Source organism: Choloepus didactylus, chromosome 5 (genome assembly GCF_015220235.1).
Source record: "Choloepus didactylus isolate mChoDid1 chromosome 5, mChoDid1.pri, whole genome shotgun sequence".
Classification (NCBI taxonomy): Eukaryota; Metazoa; Chordata; class Mammalia; order Pilosa; family Megalonychidae; genus Choloepus; species Choloepus didactylus.
In genome coordinates, this window is record NC_051311.1 from 158,115,504 (window position 1) to 158,138,284 (window position 22,781).

The 22,781-nt window shown below is 40.7% G+C and overlaps 1 protein-coding gene across 1 annotated transcript in view; it reads left to right on the forward strand.

Moving 5' to 3' along the window:
• The first annotated feature begins 4,348 nt into the window (after nt 1-4,348).
• The window catches only part of DDC (dopa decarboxylase), a 111,496-nt gene continuing 93,063 nt past the window's right edge, over nt 4,349-22,781 (forward strand). Inside the window, exon 1 of the mRNA XM_037837176.1 lies at nt 4,349-4,480. The gene's annotated coding sequence lies outside the window, so the exon portion shown is untranslated. The remainder of the gene's footprint in view (nt 4,481-22,781) is intronic.

Consider the following 22,781-nt stretch of genomic DNA (forward strand, 5'->3'; position numbering starts at 1 on the left):
AAAGCAGAGTTGTTGAATTTCTTAAATGAGGCTCAGGACCAGTTGATGGTTTTGAAGTTCCATAGGGAACTGCTCAGTGTAGATGGGACATGCAACTCACCAAAAGAGAAAAAGCTTCCTTAGGACTTACTGGACTAGGTGGTAGGGTGATGAGGTGGTGAGGGGATGCTTACATGCCTTGGCTTACACGGTATTCCAGATTCCACTTGTTGGGGATTGAATCATGTGTCCCACAAAAGAGATGTTCAAGTTTTAATCCATGTTCCTGTGGGTGTGAATGCATTTGTAAATAGGACCTTTTAGGATGTTATTATTAGTTAAGGCATGAACTCATCTGGGACTGGGATCTTCAAAGATCCTATTTAGATGAGGACAAATTGAATCACGGTGGGCCTTAATCCAGTGTGGCTGAAGTTCTCACAAGCAAAGGAAATTGGAAAGGGAAGTAGAAGCCAGAAGTCAGTGGAAACCACAGGAGCAGACACAAGGAGAGTGAAATTGCCATGTGTAGGAGGATTTCTGGAAAGCAAGCCCTGCCAATACTTGGTTGTTGGACTTCTAGCCTCCAAATCCATGAGACAATAAAATTTCTGTTGTTTAAGACAACGCATGGTGTGGTAATTGTCATAGAAGCCCAGGCAAACTAAGATATCACTCCACTAGTGAGGTCTAGGTGTCTACAAATAGCAGTATTTGAAGGGCTCTTTAACAACTAACTTCAAGAAATTGAAAAAAATATTCTGTTGAAAGGCTTGACTTTACATCATATAATGGAAGAAATCTATGATTTACCTATTTATAACAACAAGCTCTAAAAAGGAGACATGAAACCACAATCCTTTGCTAAGGGACTCTAACAGATGTGGTCCATGATTTATCATTTCTGAGCACATAGCTGCTAGCCACCGGCTCCTGTGACCCTGCTCCTGGTTTTTAGAGGTTGTCTGTCCATGTGAGGAGTGAGCAGGGGAAGTGACACCCCACCAGGTACATGTTCTATATTGGCTCCCAATATCCCCCAGCAACATTAAACTCCAGTTGCCCACAGGGGTAACTGGCTTGAAAACATACCCTATACGAATTCCTCAACTCCTTACACTTCAACTGTTGTTTTCTGGGATCATCTCCAAAATCAACCAGTTGCCCTTTAATCTTTGTCTCAGGGTCAGCTTTGGAGGGAACCCAGACTAAAACCAGAACATAAATAGAGTTATACAGTAACATTCACAGAGAAGTCAACTCTCCAAAACTTAACTATGCATTTACTGTACTCCCAATCCAAATCTCAGTAGGATTTTTGAATGTAGGAACAAATGACTTTACAATTCATCTTAAAGAAGTATGTGCAAGTCGCAAGAACTGCTTTAAAGAACAGTAATAAGGAATACTGCCTTTCCAGGTGTCAAAATATATTGTGGTGATAAAATTTAAATACTGTACCACTGACACAGGACTTAATGGACAATTTAATATAACAGCATGTATCAGAAACAGGTGCAAATATCTTTCAGAAATAATGTTGGGAAATTGGCCTACTATTTTGGGGGAAAAATAGAACTCTACCTTATGTCTTACTCCCCAAATTCCAGATGAAGTAAATATCTAAAAACAAAAATCTAAAAGCACAAAAATACAAAAAGAAAATAGAAGTATGTCTACACTCTGAGTGGAGGGTTGCTTCCTAAGGCTGACACCAAAGGCCCAGAAGCATGAGCCTGGATTGGTAATTCTGAATATCCAAAGAGGAAACGTCAGACTGTCAAGAAGCAGCAAGCACAGTCAAACTGGGGGACAGTATATTTATTGTGATGAAATAAGTTTATGATATATTATTAAGATGAAAAACACTGGTGACAAAACAGGATATGCAATTTTATAGCATGTTTGTTAACTCATTTAAGTAAAACCCCTTAAGGCTGTACAGCAAATGTTAAAAGAAGCTCTCTCTCAGAGCTAAGACTATGGATGGAATTTTTTTTTTCTCTTTAGAAGTTTCTGTGTTTTTGCACAATTATCACATATTAGTTGGGGAAACACTTTTAGGCAGGTTTCTTTACTGAGAGCAAATGGGCCTTGTGAAGCCAAGGTCAGGAATGTGCATGCATTCAGACCCATGGAGCCTTTTTAAAATGCAGAAGGCTTCCTTGACTCATTAAACTAGCATATACACCTAGAGAAAGGAGTCAGTCAGAGGGAGGCTTGGCCAGCATGGCAGCATGGAATGTCCAGCTGGCGGCAGGTGCTGCCCTTGTGCATAGGGCAGGGAGATGGGTGCCCTGAGAGAGCAGCTGGGGGGTCTGTTCCCGAGGGCAAGAGGAGCTGTCTCTGCCTTTGACACTGGCCTCTGGGATCATCCAGCCAAGACCTCAGCCCAGTCCCAACTCAACAAGAATCTTCTGTTAACTATTTAAATTCCTATCTGAACTTGTCTACTAGGAGGGGATTTATTGGTCAAGGTAACACTACTAATTCTCTTTCTTTTTGTAAAATTTTAATTATTCTCTCTGTTTTCTTTCTCTGGAGAATTTTATCCAGTCTATTGCTTCAATTATCATCTAAACACTTTCAACCCTTATATTTGTTTTCTATCCAGACCTCTACGTGAGCACCAGACTTATGTATCTAAAGGTCAGCTGACATCTCCACCTGGATGATTTGTGGATATTTAAAATGTAATTCCCAAACTGAATTCTTGATCCCCTTCATGGCCTCCCAACCCCAAACAGATTGTTCCCCATGCTTCTTTCTCTCAGTCTACCACTACCACGATCTCTCCAACTGCTTTATCATCCTGTCTCTGACTCCTCCATCTTCTTCAGTAACCTCCTCACACACACACACACATGCATGCATACACACACAAACACACATACATCTACACAGATCCACACACCTGCACACCACACATGCTTATGCACATAAATGCATACAAACACATATTTGCATACACAAATTCCCACAGCACACATGCACACACACATGCACATATGCACAAACATATCTGGAATCCTACCACTCTTCCTCATCTCAACTACCTTCCCTCCTCCAACCTACCCCAAACTACCATCTTGGATGACTGCACGTTCACTCTTGTGATCCTTTGATCCATTTTCACACAAGACTCCTAACATAAAACATAAATAAGCTAAAGTTACTGCTTTCTAAAAACACTTCAATGCTTTCCATTGAATTTAAGGGAAAACAAATTACCAAACATAGCTCACAAGACCCCTTACCTTGTATGGTCCTTTGGGGATGGCCTTCCCTTCTTCCAAGGTCTTGAAAACAGCAAGCTCTTTCTAGTCTCAGAGCCTTAACAGATGATGTTCCCTGTATGGTACCCTTCCCTTCGATCTTTACCTTGCTTAAGGACCATGAATTCCTTAGGTCTCAGCTCCGCTAAGACTCTGGGTGTGGAGCACACAGTAGTATGTTTTCCTGTAGGACTGACTTGCCATTCCTTCTTTTCTTTTCTTTCTTTCTTCCAATGGCTCTTGTAGAGATTAGGAATTTCTTCCATGTTGACTCTACTTCTCTGTTTCAATATAAATCTGAGGCCATCACCTCCATGTATGTACATGGATGTATGTACCTGGATGTATGTATTTATGTACCCTAACCCCCACCCCCTACAGGGCAGAACATAGAGAGTTCTTTCCCACATCTAGCTTGTGAAAAATGCCAGTGGTGCCAGCCATTCTATGCTCACTGTTTCGTGCCCAGTCTCACACCCCCACCGAGCCCCAAGACTGGAGCCATTGCAGGTTCCCAGAAAGACCAGCTCCCAAGCTCACTGCAGGCTTTCCTGTGTGAGTTCTCAAAGCAGTTTCCTCAACCCTGCTTTATCCCCTAAGAAAATATTTTCTACCTTGGTTTTTTTAGAAACTTGTCAAAATCCTGTTCACAGCAGTTTCTGACTAGCATTTCAATGGGTTTGGGGAAAATAGGTGGGTACTTGGGTTCTATAACCTGGACCTGGGAATCTCAGGCACAGACTAGCAAAGTGCAGTCTCAGTTCAGGGCTGTAGGAAGCACCCTGTAAGTCACACTTCACATACTTACATGGGGGAATTTATGGGATGATTTAGAGGGGATGAAAATTTGAAATTGGGGTGGTTTTAGAAAATTTTGGATGCATGGTGTAAGGACAATTTTGTAGAGAGGAAGATCCAAGATGACAGGGTTCTGGACGAAACAAGGAGGCTCTCCAGATGAGCTTTTTCCCATTCACCAGAGAAGAGCTACTCCTTTTATGTTTCTCAAGATTTCCTGACCTTACACACCATCGGACATTAATGTTTAACCAGCAAATGAAACTGAAAATGCAAGGACAGGGAAATGTGTCGGTTTGAAGCTCAAGAATAATTACCTGCCGAAGCACTGAAATCTCTGCTCGCTTTTCCAAGTTTTTCTTAGTTTCCAAAGCTGGAGAATCCCAGAAAGGAGAGCAGACCTGTAAGGAATTAGAATTCCCACGCAAGTAAGTTTATGGCTTTATATTTACTCAAGTTATTATTGTTAGAAATGGCAAGATTTGTACCTTGACTCTCTGGTCCCACATGACTGAAGGTTTGTTTAAATGCTAACTCATTTAAATAGTAGAGAGATTATTGTCAAATGCTTTCTTTTGTATGCTGAAGGCTGGAAGTTTTCATTCTGGGGGGAACTGAACCCTGGGTGCTCACACATGCACACAAATAGTCAATCATGAAACTTGCATATGATAAGGAACTGGTAGTGATTTCAAGAGTGTGAAATCAATAGCAAAGTCAGGACAGAAGTGGACTGTACTCCTCTCTATAACAAACCACCTATATGATTTGGGGACACTTCATTTCCTCCTCTGTAAAATGGGGTTTTTAATATACCTATATTTCCAGGTTATTAGAAGGAGTAAATCAGATACCATATGGAAAATACCCTTCAGAAAGGAGATGATTGACAAATATCAATTCTGCCTTTTGACCCTTATCTGTATCTCTGTGAAAGACTCTCTCCTTTTGACATGTGGCATTATTCACTTAGAGGTAAATTTAACAGCCGCCTATGAATTGAGATTTAAAGGAATTGAAAGATTTTCCCTAATAACTTGCTATGAAGATTACAAGTCCCATCATAAGATGCAATTCTTGAGAAAAAGTTATTGCTTCTCTATCAGGCTTGAGTTAAAATAATAACTTGAATGGTGGTTAGTGTGTGTTGGGTTCTGTCTAGAAAGTGATTCACCTTCTTTATCTCTAATCTTCTGTCCATTTCACAAGCGAGAAAACTGAGACTGAAGAGATGAGGAAGATGGAGTCAAGTCTCACAACTAGCGGAAATGAAGTTGTTCTTACTTATTTCACAGTCTGGTACTTTCCACTCAGCCATGCTGGGGAAGGATTGCCATCTTTAGAGCACTTTACCATGTTCCAGGCACTATACTAAGCATTATATAAAGGGTTTATCAGAGATCAGGAAATAGGGTTTGAAGGGATGATACAGGAGAGGCATGAGTGTTGACCGGAGGGAGAATTGAAAGATGGGAGGCAGGAAATGGCAGAGGTGGGACAAGGGAAGTACAGGACTAGATTCAGCATGGAAGATGCATGTGTCTTCAAAGTTGCATGGGAGTATAGCAGGAATTCTGAGCCAGCGAAAGTAGGCTTCATCTTCTACGCAAGTCTCCCCATGCACTGTCCTTGGGCATCCCACTGCTTTCAGTTCTGAGATTCTCCCAGCAGAACAGGCTGAGTCCTTAATGATCAGTTAGTCGAGAAAACAGTCTTCCCTGAGGAAATGCCCTTGGATGATTCTCGATTTGCCAAGCAATCCCATTTGCTAGGGCCAGGGAACCAAGCAGTGCTCTTATTGCTGGGGGTAAATCATGCTCTTTGAGCTTCCCTGGATACAGGGTAGGGATAGAGATGCCCCCAAAGAGCTTTTAACTCTGGATGCCCTTACAGAGTGAATTTATGACATTTTGAAACCAGGGAAATTTTGGTGCTTCTTAAAACCTAAATCATAACTTTCAACTTTTAAAAAATTACTAAATCATACGTGAAGAGGCGTAGCCATCTGCATATGATACCATTCCTCTATCCCTGGCCCCCTAAGAAAACAAGAGGCTCAACAATGTCTATTGCATACACTACTGGGAAAGCCAGCAAGATTTTTACATTTTTAATGTGGTTAGTTGAGTAATTTATTCAGGGATTTACTTTATTATTCTTAAGCAAAATGATAAAAGCTTTGGTCCACCAAGAAAGTAATACAATTTTATATATGTATGAACCTAATAGAAGGGACTTAAACAATTAAAGCAAAACTTGGTACAACGATGGGAAGAAATTGACATGTCCACCATCATAATGGGAGATTTCAATACATCTTTACCAATTAGAGAAAGATGACACATCAAGCAAACAAAATATTAATACAGACTTAGAAATTCTGAACACCACAACTAACAAGCTTGGTTTATTGGACATATGTGGAACTCTGCATCCAATAATTTGAAAAATGCTCTTTATTCTCAAGTGCACAAGAAATATTTAAGGAATTGACCATGTAGTAGACCACCATGCAATTCTCAACATCTACCAAAGAATTACTATCACAACAGCATGCTCTCTGACCACAATTCAAATAAGTTAAATTAGAATTCAATACAAAATTATAAGCAAAAATTTCTATACATGTCAAAATTTAAAAAAAACTATTAACTTATGTGTCCAAGAAAAATGTAAGAGAAACTAAGTAATACTTAGAAATATATAATAATGCAAATGCTACATACTAAAACTTGAGGTATGCACTGAAAGCAGAGGGAAACAAATAATTTTAAATGCTTTTATTAGAAAATAAAAGAGGACAAAAATTAATGTGTTAATCAAAATCAACCAACTAAAGTTAGAGAAAGAACAACATCATAAACCTAAAGGTAATTGAATGCAGGCAATACTAAAGATAGGAGGAGAAATTAGTAAGAAAATAGAACAGAGAGGATCAAAAAGCCAAAAGTCGTTTTTCTGAGAATGACTAGTAAAATAAACACAGTTCTGGTAATATCAACTAAAGAAAAAAGAGGGGAATAAATAAATAATATTGTACTGAAAAGGGGAGCATATTATTGATGCAACAAACTAAAAAGATCATGAATTTACCATAAACAGCAGTCATTAAATTGAAAAAATAATCAATGAAACACCAAAACTGATTCAAGAAATTGAAATCCTGAACAATGCTGTAATAAATATTTCTGATTAGTGAAAAATATTCTCTCAAAAATGTGGAGGGGGGTTAAATGATTTTATGTCTGAGTCCTAACAGTCTTTTAGGATTGGATAATCAGAAAACTCAAAATTATGCAAACTGTTACAGAGAATCAAAAAAGTAGGAATAATCCTCAGATCAGTTATGAGACATAGAATCTGGGTAAGAGTGGAGACACTTTGCAAAGGGAAAACTACAATTTTGCTCATGAAATAAAGGTAAAAATTCTGTACAAAATATTAGTGTCCTTTTATCCCAGGATTAAAGAATGTTTAAACACAGGAAAAAAAACTTTATGTTAAGAATTTAAAGGAGGAAAAGCATATAGTTTTCTCTTTAGATGCAGAAAAGCATTTGATAAAATTAAGCATTTATTAATTATAAGGGCAGGAATAGAAGGAAACTCCCAATCAATAATTTCCAATAAAACCTTATAGCAGGCATCATTCTTAATAATGAAATGTTAGAAACATTCATTTCAAAATCAAGACAGTAAGGGTGTTCACCACTACTGCTTCTATTCAACAGTGTCCTAGAGGTCCTAGGGACAGCACTGTATAATGGTAAAATAAAGCAAGCAACATATATTATTTTAAAACAAGTACAAAGTATATGCATACTATAATATAATGAAAATATCTTATTTGATACAACAATTAAAGTAAAATGTTGACCTACATGAAGGTTGTGTTTAATGGGAGCAATTTTTGTGCTGCTTCAGTTTTTAGACTTAAATTTAAATAAATGCAAATACATTTAAACGTTCAGTTCCTCAGTTTCACTTGCCATATTTCAAGGGCTCAATAGCCATATGTTGCTCGTGGCTACCATATTGGGCAGAAAAGTCCTACACAATGCAGTAAGGCAAGAAAAAGAAATCAAAAGTAAAAAGACTAAAAAAAGAACACTTTCATACTTCACAGAAGATATGATTGTTTATGTTGAAATCTATGAGAATAAACAAATTATTAAAACTTGTAAAGAATTTAGTGAGGTGACCAAGAAAATGGTCAATATCTAAAACTCAGTTGTAATTCTATACTTCAGCAATAAAGTTAACATCTTTGATTACTAATAAGGAAGATCATCTTTTCTGATATTTACGAATCATTTCTGTTTCCATTTCTCTCAAATGCTTTTCTTATTGAGTTGTCTTTTTCTGATTGAAAAGGTTTTATATTATAGGTCCTAATGCTTAATGAATAATATTATTTGAAATATCTTCCTCTAGTTTGTAGGTTATCTTTCTACTTTATAGTGTTTTTTGAAAAAAAAAATTCTTAAAAGTGATGTAATCAAATTTTTGAATCTTTCCCTTTACAGTGAGCTAATTAAGTAAATCATTTAAGAAATCCTTTCTCTTCTAAGGTTATAAAAATATGTTCTGCTGTTTTCTTAAAAGATTTTGCCTTCCATATTTAAGTCTTTAATCTCTCAGGGGTTTATTTTTGTGTATGGAGTGAAAAAGGGATTCAATTTCATTTGTTCCCCAAATGGGTAAACAGTTGTTCCAACACTATTTAAGAGTCTACTCTTTTGCTTGATCTTCAAGGTGACATCTGTCAATTTCCCAAATTTGTATAGTTTTTTTTTTTTTTTTTTTTTTTTTTTTAGGCTCTCCACTCTGTTCCACTGGTCAGGTGCCTATCCTGGCATCAAAACCACATATTTTTTACAGCTTCATCAGTCTTGAAAATTGTAGAGCAAGACTCCTTCTAATACTCTTCTTTCTCAATATTATAGTGGCTATTCTTAAGCCTATTTTCATTTATATTTTAGACTAAAAAAATCTTTGTAAGGATTTTGATTAGAATAGTATTGAATCTATCAGTCATTTTCAAGTAAACTGAGATATTTATAATATTGAGTGCTCTATCCATGAACAGGACATTTATTTCCATTTATTTACGTCCTCTTTAAAGTTTCCCAATAGTTTTATAAATTTCCTCATGTGAGTCCTGCATATCTTCTGTTAGGCTAATTCCTTGATACTTTATGTAATTTTTGTTCCTACTGTAAATCGTATCGTGTCATTATCATTATAGAGCGGTAAAGCCACTAGCACAAAGTTATACTTCTTAAGAGGTGGAGGTGGGATTCAAATCCAGCCTCTGGAGCTGCCACCTTAACTATTGACCTTATGGTGTCATCGTGCCACTTTGAATCTTTGTTTGTACCTCTTAAATGAATCTCAAATCCATCTACTCTCTCCCACTCTTGCCTATCCCCACCCCCAGTTTACTCTCCAAGCAATAGCCAGGGTGATTGTTAAATACTTAAATTACTATGTCACTGCTCTGCTTCTAATTGGTCAATGACTTTGCACTTCCCTTCCCTTCAATGACTTTATGCATCCCATCCTCCACCAGGGCTGTGCCCCTCTTCACACCCTTTGCAGAACTGGTCACATTTATCAATTGTAGATTTATCTCTCTGTTGATTTATTTATGATCTGCCTCCCATCCTGCCAGGTAGTGGCCTGGTGGTGAAGATGTGGGTGTTGATGCCACCCAGCCCGGATGGGACAGCTAGTTCTCCCGTGAGCTGTGTCATCTTGGGCAAGTCTGTTAACCTCTCTGGGCCTCTCATCCCCTCATTTGTAAACTAGGGATGATGATAATACCTACCTCAGAAGATAGTTATGAGGCATTGAATGAACCAATGGCAAGATACCTGTCACGGAAACATTTAAAAAATGCTCGTCATAGCCAATATAGTTCGCTCACTTTTTCCCCAGCTCTCTCTCCAGAGTTCGGCCCCTCGCCATGCCTGTATTCACCCATCTCACGTGTAAGCTTCATGGATTCATCATAATGTTGGTCAAAGGCCGGTTCTGGGCCAAGCAACTTGCGGGGCGCAGAGAGACACGCGGAGGGAGCAGAGCCGGCCGGGCCCCTGCCTGCTGGCGCCCTGGGCGCGCGGGCACAGACTCGGCCCCCAAGCTCCAGCCAGGTCCCTCCTCACCAGAGCCCGCGCTTTTCCTCACTGCTACATGGCGAAGGGGTGGGCAGGCAGTGGGGGCTCCGCAGGGGTGCGGAGGTTTGAGCTTGGGGATACCCGTCTGCCCAGCGCCATGGTTCCACCCCCCTGAAAGCTCCCCCTGGGGACCTCGTGCCAGGCACGGCTCGGGTGGTCGGGCAGGGCCTGCCTCACCTCTGTCAGTCGTGGTTGATCCCACTGTCTCTGGAGGGGGTGGAGGTATGAGCTATACTGAGCAGCCCAGGCTCTCTGGGAGCTTGGCCTTGCCCTCTAAGCAGACGCCGCCTAATCCCCTTACCTCTTGCCCCAGGACACCCGGCCGAGGCCTACGCCATCTCGGGCCGGCCCGGGTCGCGGCTGCGCATGCGCACACCGGCTGGGGCCCGAGGACTCCACCCTGCCCCCCAGCCCCAGCCCTGGGCTTCTGCGTCCCGCTGATTGAGGCTGCTGCGTCTGCCCCCACTCCAAGGGAGCCCCCCACCCCACCCAATGAGTGGTAGTTGCACCTTTAGAAGAGGTGCTGATTACAGCCAGCGAGTGGATGACTTTGTATGGGGGGATTTCCAGCTCCTGACTCTCCCGCAGGCCTGAGGGGGTGTGGGTTGGAGCGCAGAGCCCAGGAATCCCTCCCCCCGCCTGACCTTCCCAGCTAAGTGGGGCCCTGTTCTCTCTCCTTCTCCGGGATCTGGTTCTTGCCCATGATGCGGCTCAGGCCTCTTGTGCAGGTTTACCTCGTGTCTGAAATGAGGAGAACCTTGTGAGGAGAGAAACTGAGTCCCCACCCATGGTACCTGTACATATCAGGCCAGTGAGAAGGCCGGGTTCCTCACTCCCGCCGGGCGGGCTGAGGGGAGAGGGAGCCCCCAAATTGCTTGGAGGAAGTTCATGCTGTGAATGTTTTTAGGTGTGAGGGTGAAAGAACAGAACTTTGAATGAGATGAACCTAGGCTCAGATCCTCTCGCTCGGCTCCGGGGCCATGGATGGGCTCCCCTGAGTCCCCAGACCCTCCTGTGTGGACCCCAAAGTACCCCCTCACAAGAGAAACCAGGAGTGACACAGAAAGTGGCCACTGATCGCAGCCCCATTGCGGGCATACAGCGATGCTGTTCACAAATGGCTTCTCCCCTGCTTCTCCCCTTGGAAGGAGCCCGAGGAAACCTGGAGTTTTTAGAGGTTGCCCAGCGAGTCTCCAGGAAGACTGGTTCCGTGCCTGTGAACTGGGAACACAGGGCCCGTTTTCCTCTTGACCTCTCTCCCCTCCCCAGCCAGGGCAGGCTCAGCTTTTCCTGCTCTGCTCCAGGGGGCTCCCACATCCTGCGGGGGGTGGGGAGATGGGGGCCGCGGGAGAGCCAGGAGATGCTGCTGGGTAAATAGATGCAAAGCCACCCGCTCTGATTGGCTTTGGGGAGGCGGACACTGTGTCTACATAAATGGCAATCGCATCCTCTGTGCTTTTTAACTGTCACCAAGGAGAGGAGAGAGAGAGGGGGCAGAGAGCAAGCAATTCCCCGGCTTCCTGTAAGTACCGCTTTCTCCTCAGGGCTTGGGGGACTTAGATTGGGGATGTGAAGTTTTGCTGGTTGATTCTAGCAGCGCTTACCCCCTCTCTTTTAGGAGGAGGGAAGCTCAGTTGACCGTGACAGCTTGGTAAATCCAACGTGTGCAGGCGTTTGTGGATGTTATGGGAACTTTTTGAAAAACTAGGTGCAAATCTAAATCGGCCGCTCTTTTTGTGTGTCATCTCTAAGCAACAAGTCAGATAGAGATGCTTAGAATCAGAAACTTCTGAGTGTTTTCAACTTGTTTTCTTTGAGTGCTAAGAGCAACATAAAGTTAGTGGGAATGATTTTTCCAGACTGGCTTAGGGTGCATGTTGATCCCACAGGGGGCAGTGTGATGGGTGTGGAGTGGGGGAGAGGAAGAAGCTGTGATCCCCGGGTTTGAATCCCTGGGTTACCCAGATCCCTTACCCTCAGCTCAGAGGGGAGGAAACAGCACCCTCATCCAGGATTGCTGTAAAAATAGGGTCTGATGTTTATAAAGTGCTGGGTGCACAGTGGGTGCTAAATAATTGGGAGCCAAGTTATTAATAAGCAAGTAAATTGCAGGCAGGAAAGTGGGAGGGAATTGAAAATGCCACTGTGCTCTGGACATATCATTTTTCCTCCAATTTCTGAGGGAAATTCAAGCAGGTGACCTGGGTTTCCCCTTAATCATATTTCTCTGTAAAGACTCCAAGAACTGTGTCCCTTGCAGATGATTTCTCATCTAAACAAGCAGCATTTTCCCCTAGAAACAAGACCAAAAGCAATTGTGACAATTATAGCATAAAAGATGGCCCTCTGTGGGTTTGTCATTGGTACCAGGGACAAGCAGGGTCTTTCTGGCTCAGGCTGCCAGCCTGTGAGGTTCATTGGCAAGGACAGCAGGCATCTTGGAACAATTAAGACATAGGCATGTTGAGGAGTGTCTGGATATTTCTGAAAGAGACAAAATTGAGTTCACTATATCCTCTTTTCTTTCTCTCTCTTCGGCAAATGGTGATTGTCTGTCTGCACACAGACAATGTGAATAAAATAGTTAAAAGAAAGCAAAAACCCCCTAAAGCCTCAACAGTTTAAAGTCAAAGAATTAGTTGGGGGATTTACTTACATTTGTTTCTCCCTCTTGAAGATGCTGGTTATTCTGAAGGTTTCACCTTGTGCTCTTAGAAATGCAGCTGTCTTCCAGTGGTAAATTTGGAGAAAGGCTTTAGGAAACTTCAACTCATTCGATATTTTAGAACACAAATCCTCATGTTGTTCTTGGTGCTCTTTAGTGTTTCCGGAGGAATAAGGACAGGGAGCACAAACACACCTCTGCTGGCATGTGGGGACAGTGGACTGACACATAGCCTTAGAGGAAAAGAATAAAATCCCACTGTGCTCTCAGTGGTGGCTGAGGGCTTTATAAGCCGGGAGCAGGGAGCCTCAGACAAAAGCGGAACAGTCTAGCTATCTTGGTTCAACAGACCCAAGTATAAAAACCATGAACAGCTGTGTGAACTGGGACAAATGATTTATTTCTCTGAGCCTATTTCCTCTTTTCTAAAGTGGGGTTAATGTTGCTACTTTGCAGAGCTGTTGCGAAGATTATGGAATATAGGTAAAGAGCTTCCATCAACGTCTTGTATATACTCAATATCAATCATCTTTAATTTTGGAGAATGTGGCAGAGAGACACTTCTCTTGGGCCACAGAGCCTCTGTGAGTTTGTTCAGCCTCCTTCTGGCTCTGATGGGATCAGCCTGACGTAAGACCCCAATGGAGTGGGGCAGATTCATGCCTATTGACTTAGCACTGTCAGTTAAAGCCACATTCTCCTGGGTGGGGTGGACAGGCAGGGCCCTGGACCCACACTCTGAGATGCAGAAATGCCTTCCTCAGCCCAGGCAGGAGCCCTCTTTGGGGTCTCTGGGCTCATCCTGACTCCTCAAGCCACAGACAGCACAAGTGTGCATGGAGGCCCAGACCAAAGGTGTATGGGGAAGAAGACAGCTTCAGAATCAGAAAATCCCAGCTCCCATCCTCCAGATACTGCTGTTTAGCCTGGGTCGGAGTACTAGCCTCTCCCAGCCTTGGTTAATTGGCAATAATAATATACATATATTGGAGGGTTATTGAGAATTTAGATGAGCCAATGCATTCGATATGCTTAGCAAACACTGACTTGTTTGCTTTCTTGGATTATAGGACATGAAAACCAAGTGCCAGTATATTTTCAGGATTTGTCTTCCTAGCTGTCTTCCTGCGGCTGGGAAGACAGGCCAGCAACCAAAGGATAGGCTGATTGCCTGAGGAACAATGAGAAATTCACAGTGAATTGAGGAGTCAATATTTACCCTTAAACTGAGTCATAAAAACAATTGTGACTCCCCGAAGAGTGCGCCAAAACATACTAAATAGATTCACAGTAGCAGGTGTCATGTATTTATAATAGATGATAAACTGATACATGACATACTCATAGGATGTTGAAATTATTATGAAAAGAAGCAACCAACTGGAACATAGTTTAAATAGTCTCAAGTCTATAGGAAAAGCAGATGGCTGTGTTCTTCTGTGAACTATAAATGTGACTTTACAGCATAAAGGGGGAAAAGAATTGGGGAAAAAATTTAGGGGGAGAAGGAGTGTTTCAATCTAAGAAAGGTTACTTCTGGAATAACCCTAAGATAAAATAGAAGCAAAAGAGGACAATTAAAATTACCTGTTGATTCTTCTATAAACTTTTAAAGATAGTGAAAATGAATGAGAATGATAAAATTCAATGCTAATAGAAATGGGTGTTCCTGCTTACCATGGTTTGTTGGTGAATGGCATTTTATGTCATTCTAGTATTTCTAGAAAGAACTTTGGCAACAGGCAAAAAGAATTGTGAAACTGACACCTCCTAATTCCATTTTGGGAATTAATATCTCTGAAGGAAAACTCAATAGAAAATCAAAGAAACATGGTACATGATGATGGAGTAGTACATTTTACTTTTACGTTTTGCTTATGGCAATGCTATTCATAACAGCAAACAACTGACAAGCCATAGGGAAAGTGAACAGTGTCACAGTCAGACCAGGAAATCCCTGCTCTGCAAGTATTAATGAGGGAAAATATGTGGGTATTTTAACGGAATTCTGCCTGTTGTAACTATATGTATGGGAAGAATGCTAAGTGAAAAAATGGATTCCAAATAATATGCATTTTCTGAGTACAAATATTCGACTTATCTAAGATCAAGAGTAAATTGGAATAATATAACAGAGTATAATGTCCCTGATAGTCTTTATTTTCCTTTTGGAATTGCTTAAATTGTGAATTTTTAGACAGCTTTATATTGGGTCACAAAATGGTTACAGAGATGTGCATGGAAATACTGTTTTCTCATGGGAGTAAAATTGAAAATCATGGCATAAACTTCTTTATGGCTTCTTTCATTGAGAATCGCCGGCCAAGAAAATACTTAGAGGGGGGTATTGTTTATTAAGCAGGGAATGAATAAGAAACAGTGGAGCAAAAGTCCTTTCTCTTTCACGTCCACAAAGGAGCAAGGCTTTATTTACCCTGGAGTTTGATCTGTGGCTAGCATGGATGTTTTCTTTCATTTCTCTTTGCTACACTGGATGTTCCTGTCACCACCAAATGATGATCAGCTTAAGGAAAGAAGCTACTGCCTTGATTTGATAACATCAATAATAAGAAATGGTCAATGTAGACAGCTTTACAATTCAAAGTGTTTTCACCTGTCTCATTTTCCAAATGAGGAAACTGAGGCTCAGAGGGGCCAAGAAATCTATTGTTGTACAGCAACTTGCAGCAAACCAAGACTCGAGCCGGTTTCCTCTGCACTGAAGTCCACTGTTCTTTCTACTCCCGTAGATGCTAAGAGGAAGGACACAATGTTGTACAATTGTGGTGTTGACAGATACCATATTATAAAGTATACTTCCACTTCATCGTGATAGGGATCCTCTCTAATTCCAGAGCACGCAGGCCAGGGAGGAGGAGGCTTTTTGATGAAGAATTCCCTTGATTGTGTGATTCCTGCCCATTCTGAAGTGTCGTGGGTGTGGAAATTACGTGCTTCAAGCGCCTTGTACTGTCTTCACAATTCCATGTGGTGCTTAGTGCTCTGGCCGTTTTACAGATTGGAAAGCGGGGTTGGCTGTGGTCACACCTCCTTCGATGAGGCGTTCAGAACCACGGGAGCCCATGCTCTTCCCATTTTACCATTTTTAGTGGATGTGGCTTATAAGTAAGAGAGGTGGCCCTAGAGGCTGCACTGCCTATATGGTCCCGAGGGGGCATTCAGGAAATCATTCCTTGGGGTTCAGGGAGAAACTGGTTGCTCAAGTTTCTAATTCCGAAGTGACTTTAGACGTGTCTTTTTCAAGGTTTGTCCAATGCTGTTAGGGACGTTTGATGCCCCACGTTTGAGTCCATTGTGTTTGTGCCTGGTCTGGATCAGGCTGCCTGATCAAATTGTGGCCCCACACCTCACTAGCTGGGTGATCTTGGACAAGTTGCTTAACCATTCTGTCCCTCAGCTTTCTCAGATATTAAAGGGGGTAATAATAATCTTGACAAGGTTATTGTGAAGATGAAATAAGAAAATACATGCAAAGAACTTGATGTACTACTTAGTACACATCAGTTCTCAGTATGTTAGCTCTTATTTTCTAAACCAACCAGACAGTCCCTGTTTAAATAAGAACACCCAGATTTACATACAAGTAATTCTAGGAGTGGAAGAAAGTGATAAGGGGATGTGTGTGTGTGTGTGTGCATGTCCTGTGTGTCTGTATGTAGTGAGAGGTATGCTGGCTTAATTATCTGAATTATGAACAGAGGAGTGTAACATAAACGACAAAACACATGGAGTTCTGCCTAAGCTTTGCTACCAACCAGCCTCACACCTGGGAGGTCCTTAATATTTCTAAGTTTCAGATTCTTCACCTGTAAAATGGGGCGATTAATAGCACCTACATAAAAAAGCATTAAATGAGTTAAGGTGGTCAGTCTTGGGTCTCTTTGCCAACAGATCTGTTCTTCTCTGTCTCGCTCCTTGCTTTTGCAGGCTGTTTCCTAGGTACCCAGGCACCTGGCTTGTGGTAGAGTTGAGCCAATGGGAGGCACTAGTGAGAGCTTTGAGGCAGAGGTATTTTGTCCCCTTCATCTGGTGACTTTGGCTGGATTCTGTTCTGTGGTGATAGCTCCCTCCAGGAGAGTCTTCCAACGTTCCAGCTCTGTTCCAATATCCTGGACCCTGGCTCCAGTGGTACAGTCTGCTCCCTCTGTCCCTCCAGTCAAGGGATGGAAGTGAGAAATGGTGGCTCAGACAGTTTAGGCCACTTTCTTCAGTTACCTAAGTTTACCCAGCTAATAAGTACTGAAGATAAGATACAAACTTAAGATTCTGAATCCAGAGTCCACTTTCTCTCGCATGTAACAAACTGCCTACTGGGAGCACCTTCTCTTTATGTTGCTGCAATAGCAGCATTCTTTTCCACCATGTTAGTGAACCTATGAAGTTTCTCTCTTTGTAGTTTTTAATATGCACACACTGAGCTCTTTGCTGACATAAAATCTTCATGAAAGGTTAACATGAAGAACACTGGAAGAGTCTGGCACCAAGTGTTTATTTAGAGCAGTGGGTTTTGGCAGCAGTGATCTCCAACAAGAGTAGTTAGATAGGAAAACACATCTTAGCACTCAATTCTTGCTCCAGTTCCATGACCATCAGCTCATTGAACAATCTGGTGAATTAATTTTCATGATGTAAGTTTCAAAGATTGACGGCCATACATGAGAATTCTGTATGTTAAACAGATGAGTTTGAAGCACAGAGGATAAATATGAGTGAAATAATATTTCATACAAGGAGAGGAAGGAAGGAGCTAATAATGCTGGTTCTCTGAAGCCACATATTTAGGCATTTTTGCTCAATCCCAGTGAATAAAATTTTTTAACTGAACAGCCATTCTGCTTCAGGTACTTACATAATCTTATTTAATCCTTCCAGAAGCCCTATGAGGTTGGTATGTTCACTCATTCTCATTTTTACAGATGTCAAGAGGAGCCTCAGGAGGATTAAAGGATATACACAGTCACAGAGAGACTGAAAGGGGGGGATGAGGGGACCCTAAAACTTGGGTCTGTCCAATGCTTCATCCTGTACCTCACAGTCTCTCATGAGCTTATTTGGGTTAATTCATACTCTTCACAGTCAATGACAAAAATGCTAACTTAAGCCTTATAAATACCTCATTGTGCAGCTAGATTCTAAAGAGTTAAAAAAGTCCTAGAGAATCTATTCTGTTTTTTTCTTTTTTGCAGCAGGTTATTAGAAAATGTCCATTGCTAGAAATGTCTCTATTGCCTTGGTTGGAAACAATTCTCCTATTGATCTACTTTTACTCTTTGAACTCACAAAGAAAAAATGCCCATTGCATCTTTTAGGTCAGCTCATCAAGCAACCGGTCAATTCAGGGGAAAATCAGCCAAATTTGTTTTGTGCTTAGATGTATAAATATATGCTCAAAGGAAAAGAGAGAGACAAGGTCTCACAGTCCCAGAGGAAAAAGTGTTTCTCAAAACATAAATTGTGGTTCATTTTTTTCCAGAAGTAGTGTAAAAATTTGCTTAACACTTTTCTTTTCATCAAGATAGAAAAGGTTGAAGATGTTCTCCCAGGGTTTGAAGCAAAACCATGCTTTGTGTACAACTTTAGACAGATCCAGAGTCTTTTGTTGCATTCTCCCCTCCCCTCCCCTGTTAATAGAGAATAAACGTGTAAGGATGGACTCGCAGTGTTACTCAAACCGTTGGGCTTGGTTGATCTTGTCAGTTTGGGGTCTGTAATTGCCAGTAAAAGTCTGCCTTGAGGCTTCTTGGATGCTCAGTCCCCACCCAGCCCACCACCAATAAAAGCATCCTCGAGGGGGGCTGCACTGGATGCTGGCCTTATGGCTGTGGCAGAGATTGGATTCCAATCATGAAGGGAGGGGAATGTTTCCAGCTGAGACCATGGGGACTGGTAGAGCCAGAAGAGAGGGAAGCCCAGGTCCAAGGAGAAAGTCCAATGCCCAGACTGTGGAAAGCCAGTTGAATGTAAAACTGGAGACCTAGAGGCTGGCAATGAACTGAGCTATGAGGGGCCATGAGTGGAAGTGAGTCAGGATTCAATTGGGTGTGAGAGGCTGGTTGATCCTGAGCCATTCTTGTCTTCTGTTGCTTTTTTTTTTTTTTTTTTTTTTGTCAGATACATGATTGGCAGTGAATTTTTTTGGCTGTCTTAAAGGTAGAATGTAGAGTCTAATATAGTATATTGTATTTCAGAAATAAAATATTTAGAAGACCTAAAGATTTTATATTCATTCATTCATCATTCACCAAACATTCATAAGGTACTTACTATGGTCCAGGCCTGAAATTTGTCCTGAGAATGCTGAAGTAAATGAGATGAGGACCCTACTTGGAGCTGCCTACAGTTAGCAAAGGACGTCAGTAGAATTATAAACTACAAAAAATAATGTCGTGGGTCAATCAGGAGGTATGAGGGAGTGCAGAGGAGTTCGTAGCTTTTTGAAGTAGCTGGGGCTAGAGCTGTGCTGTCACTGATGTAATAAGAGGTTCATCCCAAAGTCCAGGAGTGGACAGTCTTGTCACGCACACATGGCACACCAAATGGGCTGCATTTCAGACACCATGGTTTGCAGCTGCTGCCCAGTGCTGCGATCAGTTATGTCAATAGAAGCTCCCTGAAGGGCCCGGGAAAGGCTCACACCACAGCCTTATTAGAGTCTACATCTGTCTGCCAATATTTGCCCAGCTTGGGGCCATGAAATATCAAACACCTACAAAATGAACACAAGATGCTCTGGGGCTTTGCACTTAGAGTCTTCTGGAAAGGTCTTTGTGGGAAATAATCCACAAATAAATGACATAGATGGATTTGAAAATAATAACCAGGTCATATGTTTTACAATTTGACTAGGAATATTTCTTTTGGTGGCAAGTTGGTATGTGTAGTGTTTTTTTTTTTTTTTACACACAGACAGCCTGTTTGGCCATCCTTACTGTTTCATTTCATTAGGAAATAACAGTTGATTCTCTAAGAACCAACCATCTTTCTCAATTTTGCACAGCTCCTTACTCCGAGACTTCAGCTTTTCACATTGAGTGTGTTGCCTTTCATAAGTGCAAAAGGAGGTCGCTAGAATATTTACCTAAAGAACCTTTTCTTGCAGTCACACACAAGGCACAAATCATAAAGTAAAAGATTCTGAGATTGGACAACATAAAAATTAAAATTATATAGGTTAGAAAAAATTTGTAAACAAAATTACATCAAATAAAAATGAGGAAAATGTCTGAAAAACATATCAGACACATAAGGATGGGAATATTAATATTTTAAGAGCTTTTAAAATTAGATCATAAAATAAAATACCCAACACCAAGTGCAAAAGAATGTAATGATAAGCAATTCATGAAAGAAGAAATCAAAATGGCAAAAAAAAAGAGAGAGAAAACTGTTAACCTCATTAATCCAAAGCAAAACAGATTATTTATGCCTATCAGACTGACAAAACTGGAAATGAATACTAAAACCCAGGGTTGGTGAATGTATGGCAAAATGAGTGTTCTTATATACTCCCTGTGGGAGAGTAACTTGGAGGGGGGGCACATTCTGAGGAAAAATTTGGCAATAGAATTTAAAAACACTAAAAATATTTCTCTTTGTAAGTACTTGTTCTAAAGAAATTATAAAATAGGCGTTCTCCTCTTTAGGAATTTTTAATGCAAAACAAAGTTCAAAAATGTCAATACAGGTTTTTATATTTCAGTGTTAAATAGAAAACCTAATAACTGACATTTATTGAGTGCTTGATCTGTGCCACTGTTCTAAGTTCTTTCTGTATACTTACTTATCACAAAAAATCTTTAAAGTGATGCCATTATTATTGTGATTTTTTTTTTTTTCAGTTAAGGAAAACGAGTTTTCACAAGGTAGTGATTTACTCCAGGCCATACCACTGATAAATATTAGAGTCGGGAGGTGGTCCTTATTTCTTTGACTCTTGATCCTGGAGTGTTGACCACTGGGGCTTCTGAGTCTTCTGATTGATACTGGTGAAAGTTGGAAATGATCCAAATGTTTGACAATTCACATTATGAGATATCATGTTGTCATGAGAAATCATGTGATTGAAAAGTGTTTTTTCAGCATTCAATAATTTCTTAGTGAAGAAAGCAATCTGGCAAAAAAAGATATTCAGTGTGATAAAGTTTTGTTTGAATTTGAATCAGAACTATTTCAATTTGAGGCAAAAACAAAGTTTCACTCTATGTGCAAAATTTGAAATAGAATCACTCCAATTTAAAAATTAATTTTGATGCCTGCAGACGCAGGGAGTTGTAAACTGGAAGCCATTATGATGTGGCCATGCTATTTTAGCTTGTAAACAGGACCCCAGGTCCTGCTTGATCTTAGCTTATAGAGTGCAACAGTTCATTGTAACTTCAGACACTCACTTAGGTTTGTCTCATGAGGTTATTTTAGCATTCATTGTTGCTATAATTTAAAATATCTTTTTATATCCCAAGAACTCACTAGCTGAAAAATGTACTCCCAAACAATATCTTTGAAGAGGTAATTTAACCTAATAAAAGTCCAGAAGAAAGCCATACCGTACCTCCATGCCATTCATTTAGCAAAGAACAAATTAGAGATAATGCTAAGGAAAGTTAAAAGTATCTTTAGACATGTTTACCTTTAATCCCACAAAAATTATCAAAAATCCAAGGAAGGACAAAGGGAAAAATGGAAGAAGTGCTAGAAATACAAAATCAAGATTATCACCATCGCTATTTACAGTGGATGTAGGCTCACCCCTACTAACATTTATTTATTCCCAGTGGAAAATTAATCTTGAATTTGCAAGCTTTGCATTGTCAGAAGGATTCAGGAATGCATCCCTTGCTTGGAATACAAATGTCTCTTACAAACAAAGGACAAATTCTGGAAGAACGTGTGCCACAATTTGGGGTGGTGGGGTTCCAGGTGAATGTTTTCATTTGTATTGTACATTTCCTGTTTTTCGAATGTATCACTTATGTAATGAGGGAAACATCATTATTTTTGAAAAGCGTATTATATATAGGGGTGCAATTCCATCTGGTGATGGAATCAACGAAAAGAAAGAAACTGATATTGTTGGAGGGTTATGGTGTTCTAGATGTTGGGCTTAGTGCATTACAAACATTGTGTGCTTGTGTCTCTCCTAGTTTGCCTGGCTGCTATGACAAATGCCACACAATGGATTGGCTTAACAACCGGAATTTATTGGCTCATGGTTTGAAAGGCTAGAAGTCAACTATCAGGGTGTCAGCAAGACCATGCTTTCCTCCCGAAGTCTGTTCTGGTGCTGGGTTGCCACGATCCTTGGGGTTCCTTGGTTTGCATCTCTCTCCTGTCACACAGCACTCCCCCTCCCCTCCCCCGCCCCGTGTGTCTGCTCTTCCCATTGTCACTTCCAGCTTCTGGCTCTTCTCTGTGGTTTTCTCCAACTTCTGACTTCCAGTTTCTTCTCTTCATAAAGTCTTCAATAAAATGGATTAATACCCACCCTGATTCAGTTAGGTTTGTCAGTTTTCTTGGGGTATGGTAGGAACATGTTGGAAGCAATGTAGTTATTTTAGCTTATTTGTTTTTTCTTATTCCTTTGTTTTGGTTTTGTTTGAAATGTTTTTTTTATTGTTTGTTTTTAATTTTTTGATAAAGTTAAAAAAACAATGAATGAGTGTAAAAAAGAGTAAATAAGTAAATGAACAATGGGGGGAAGGAGGGGAATGGAATGTTTTGGATCTTCTTTTTTTCTTTTAAATTTTATTTTATTATTTGGAGTAATGAAAATGCTCAAAGATTGATTGTGGTGATTAATGCACAAATATATGATGACACTATGAATGACTGTATACTTTGGAGGATTATATATTATGTGAATATATCT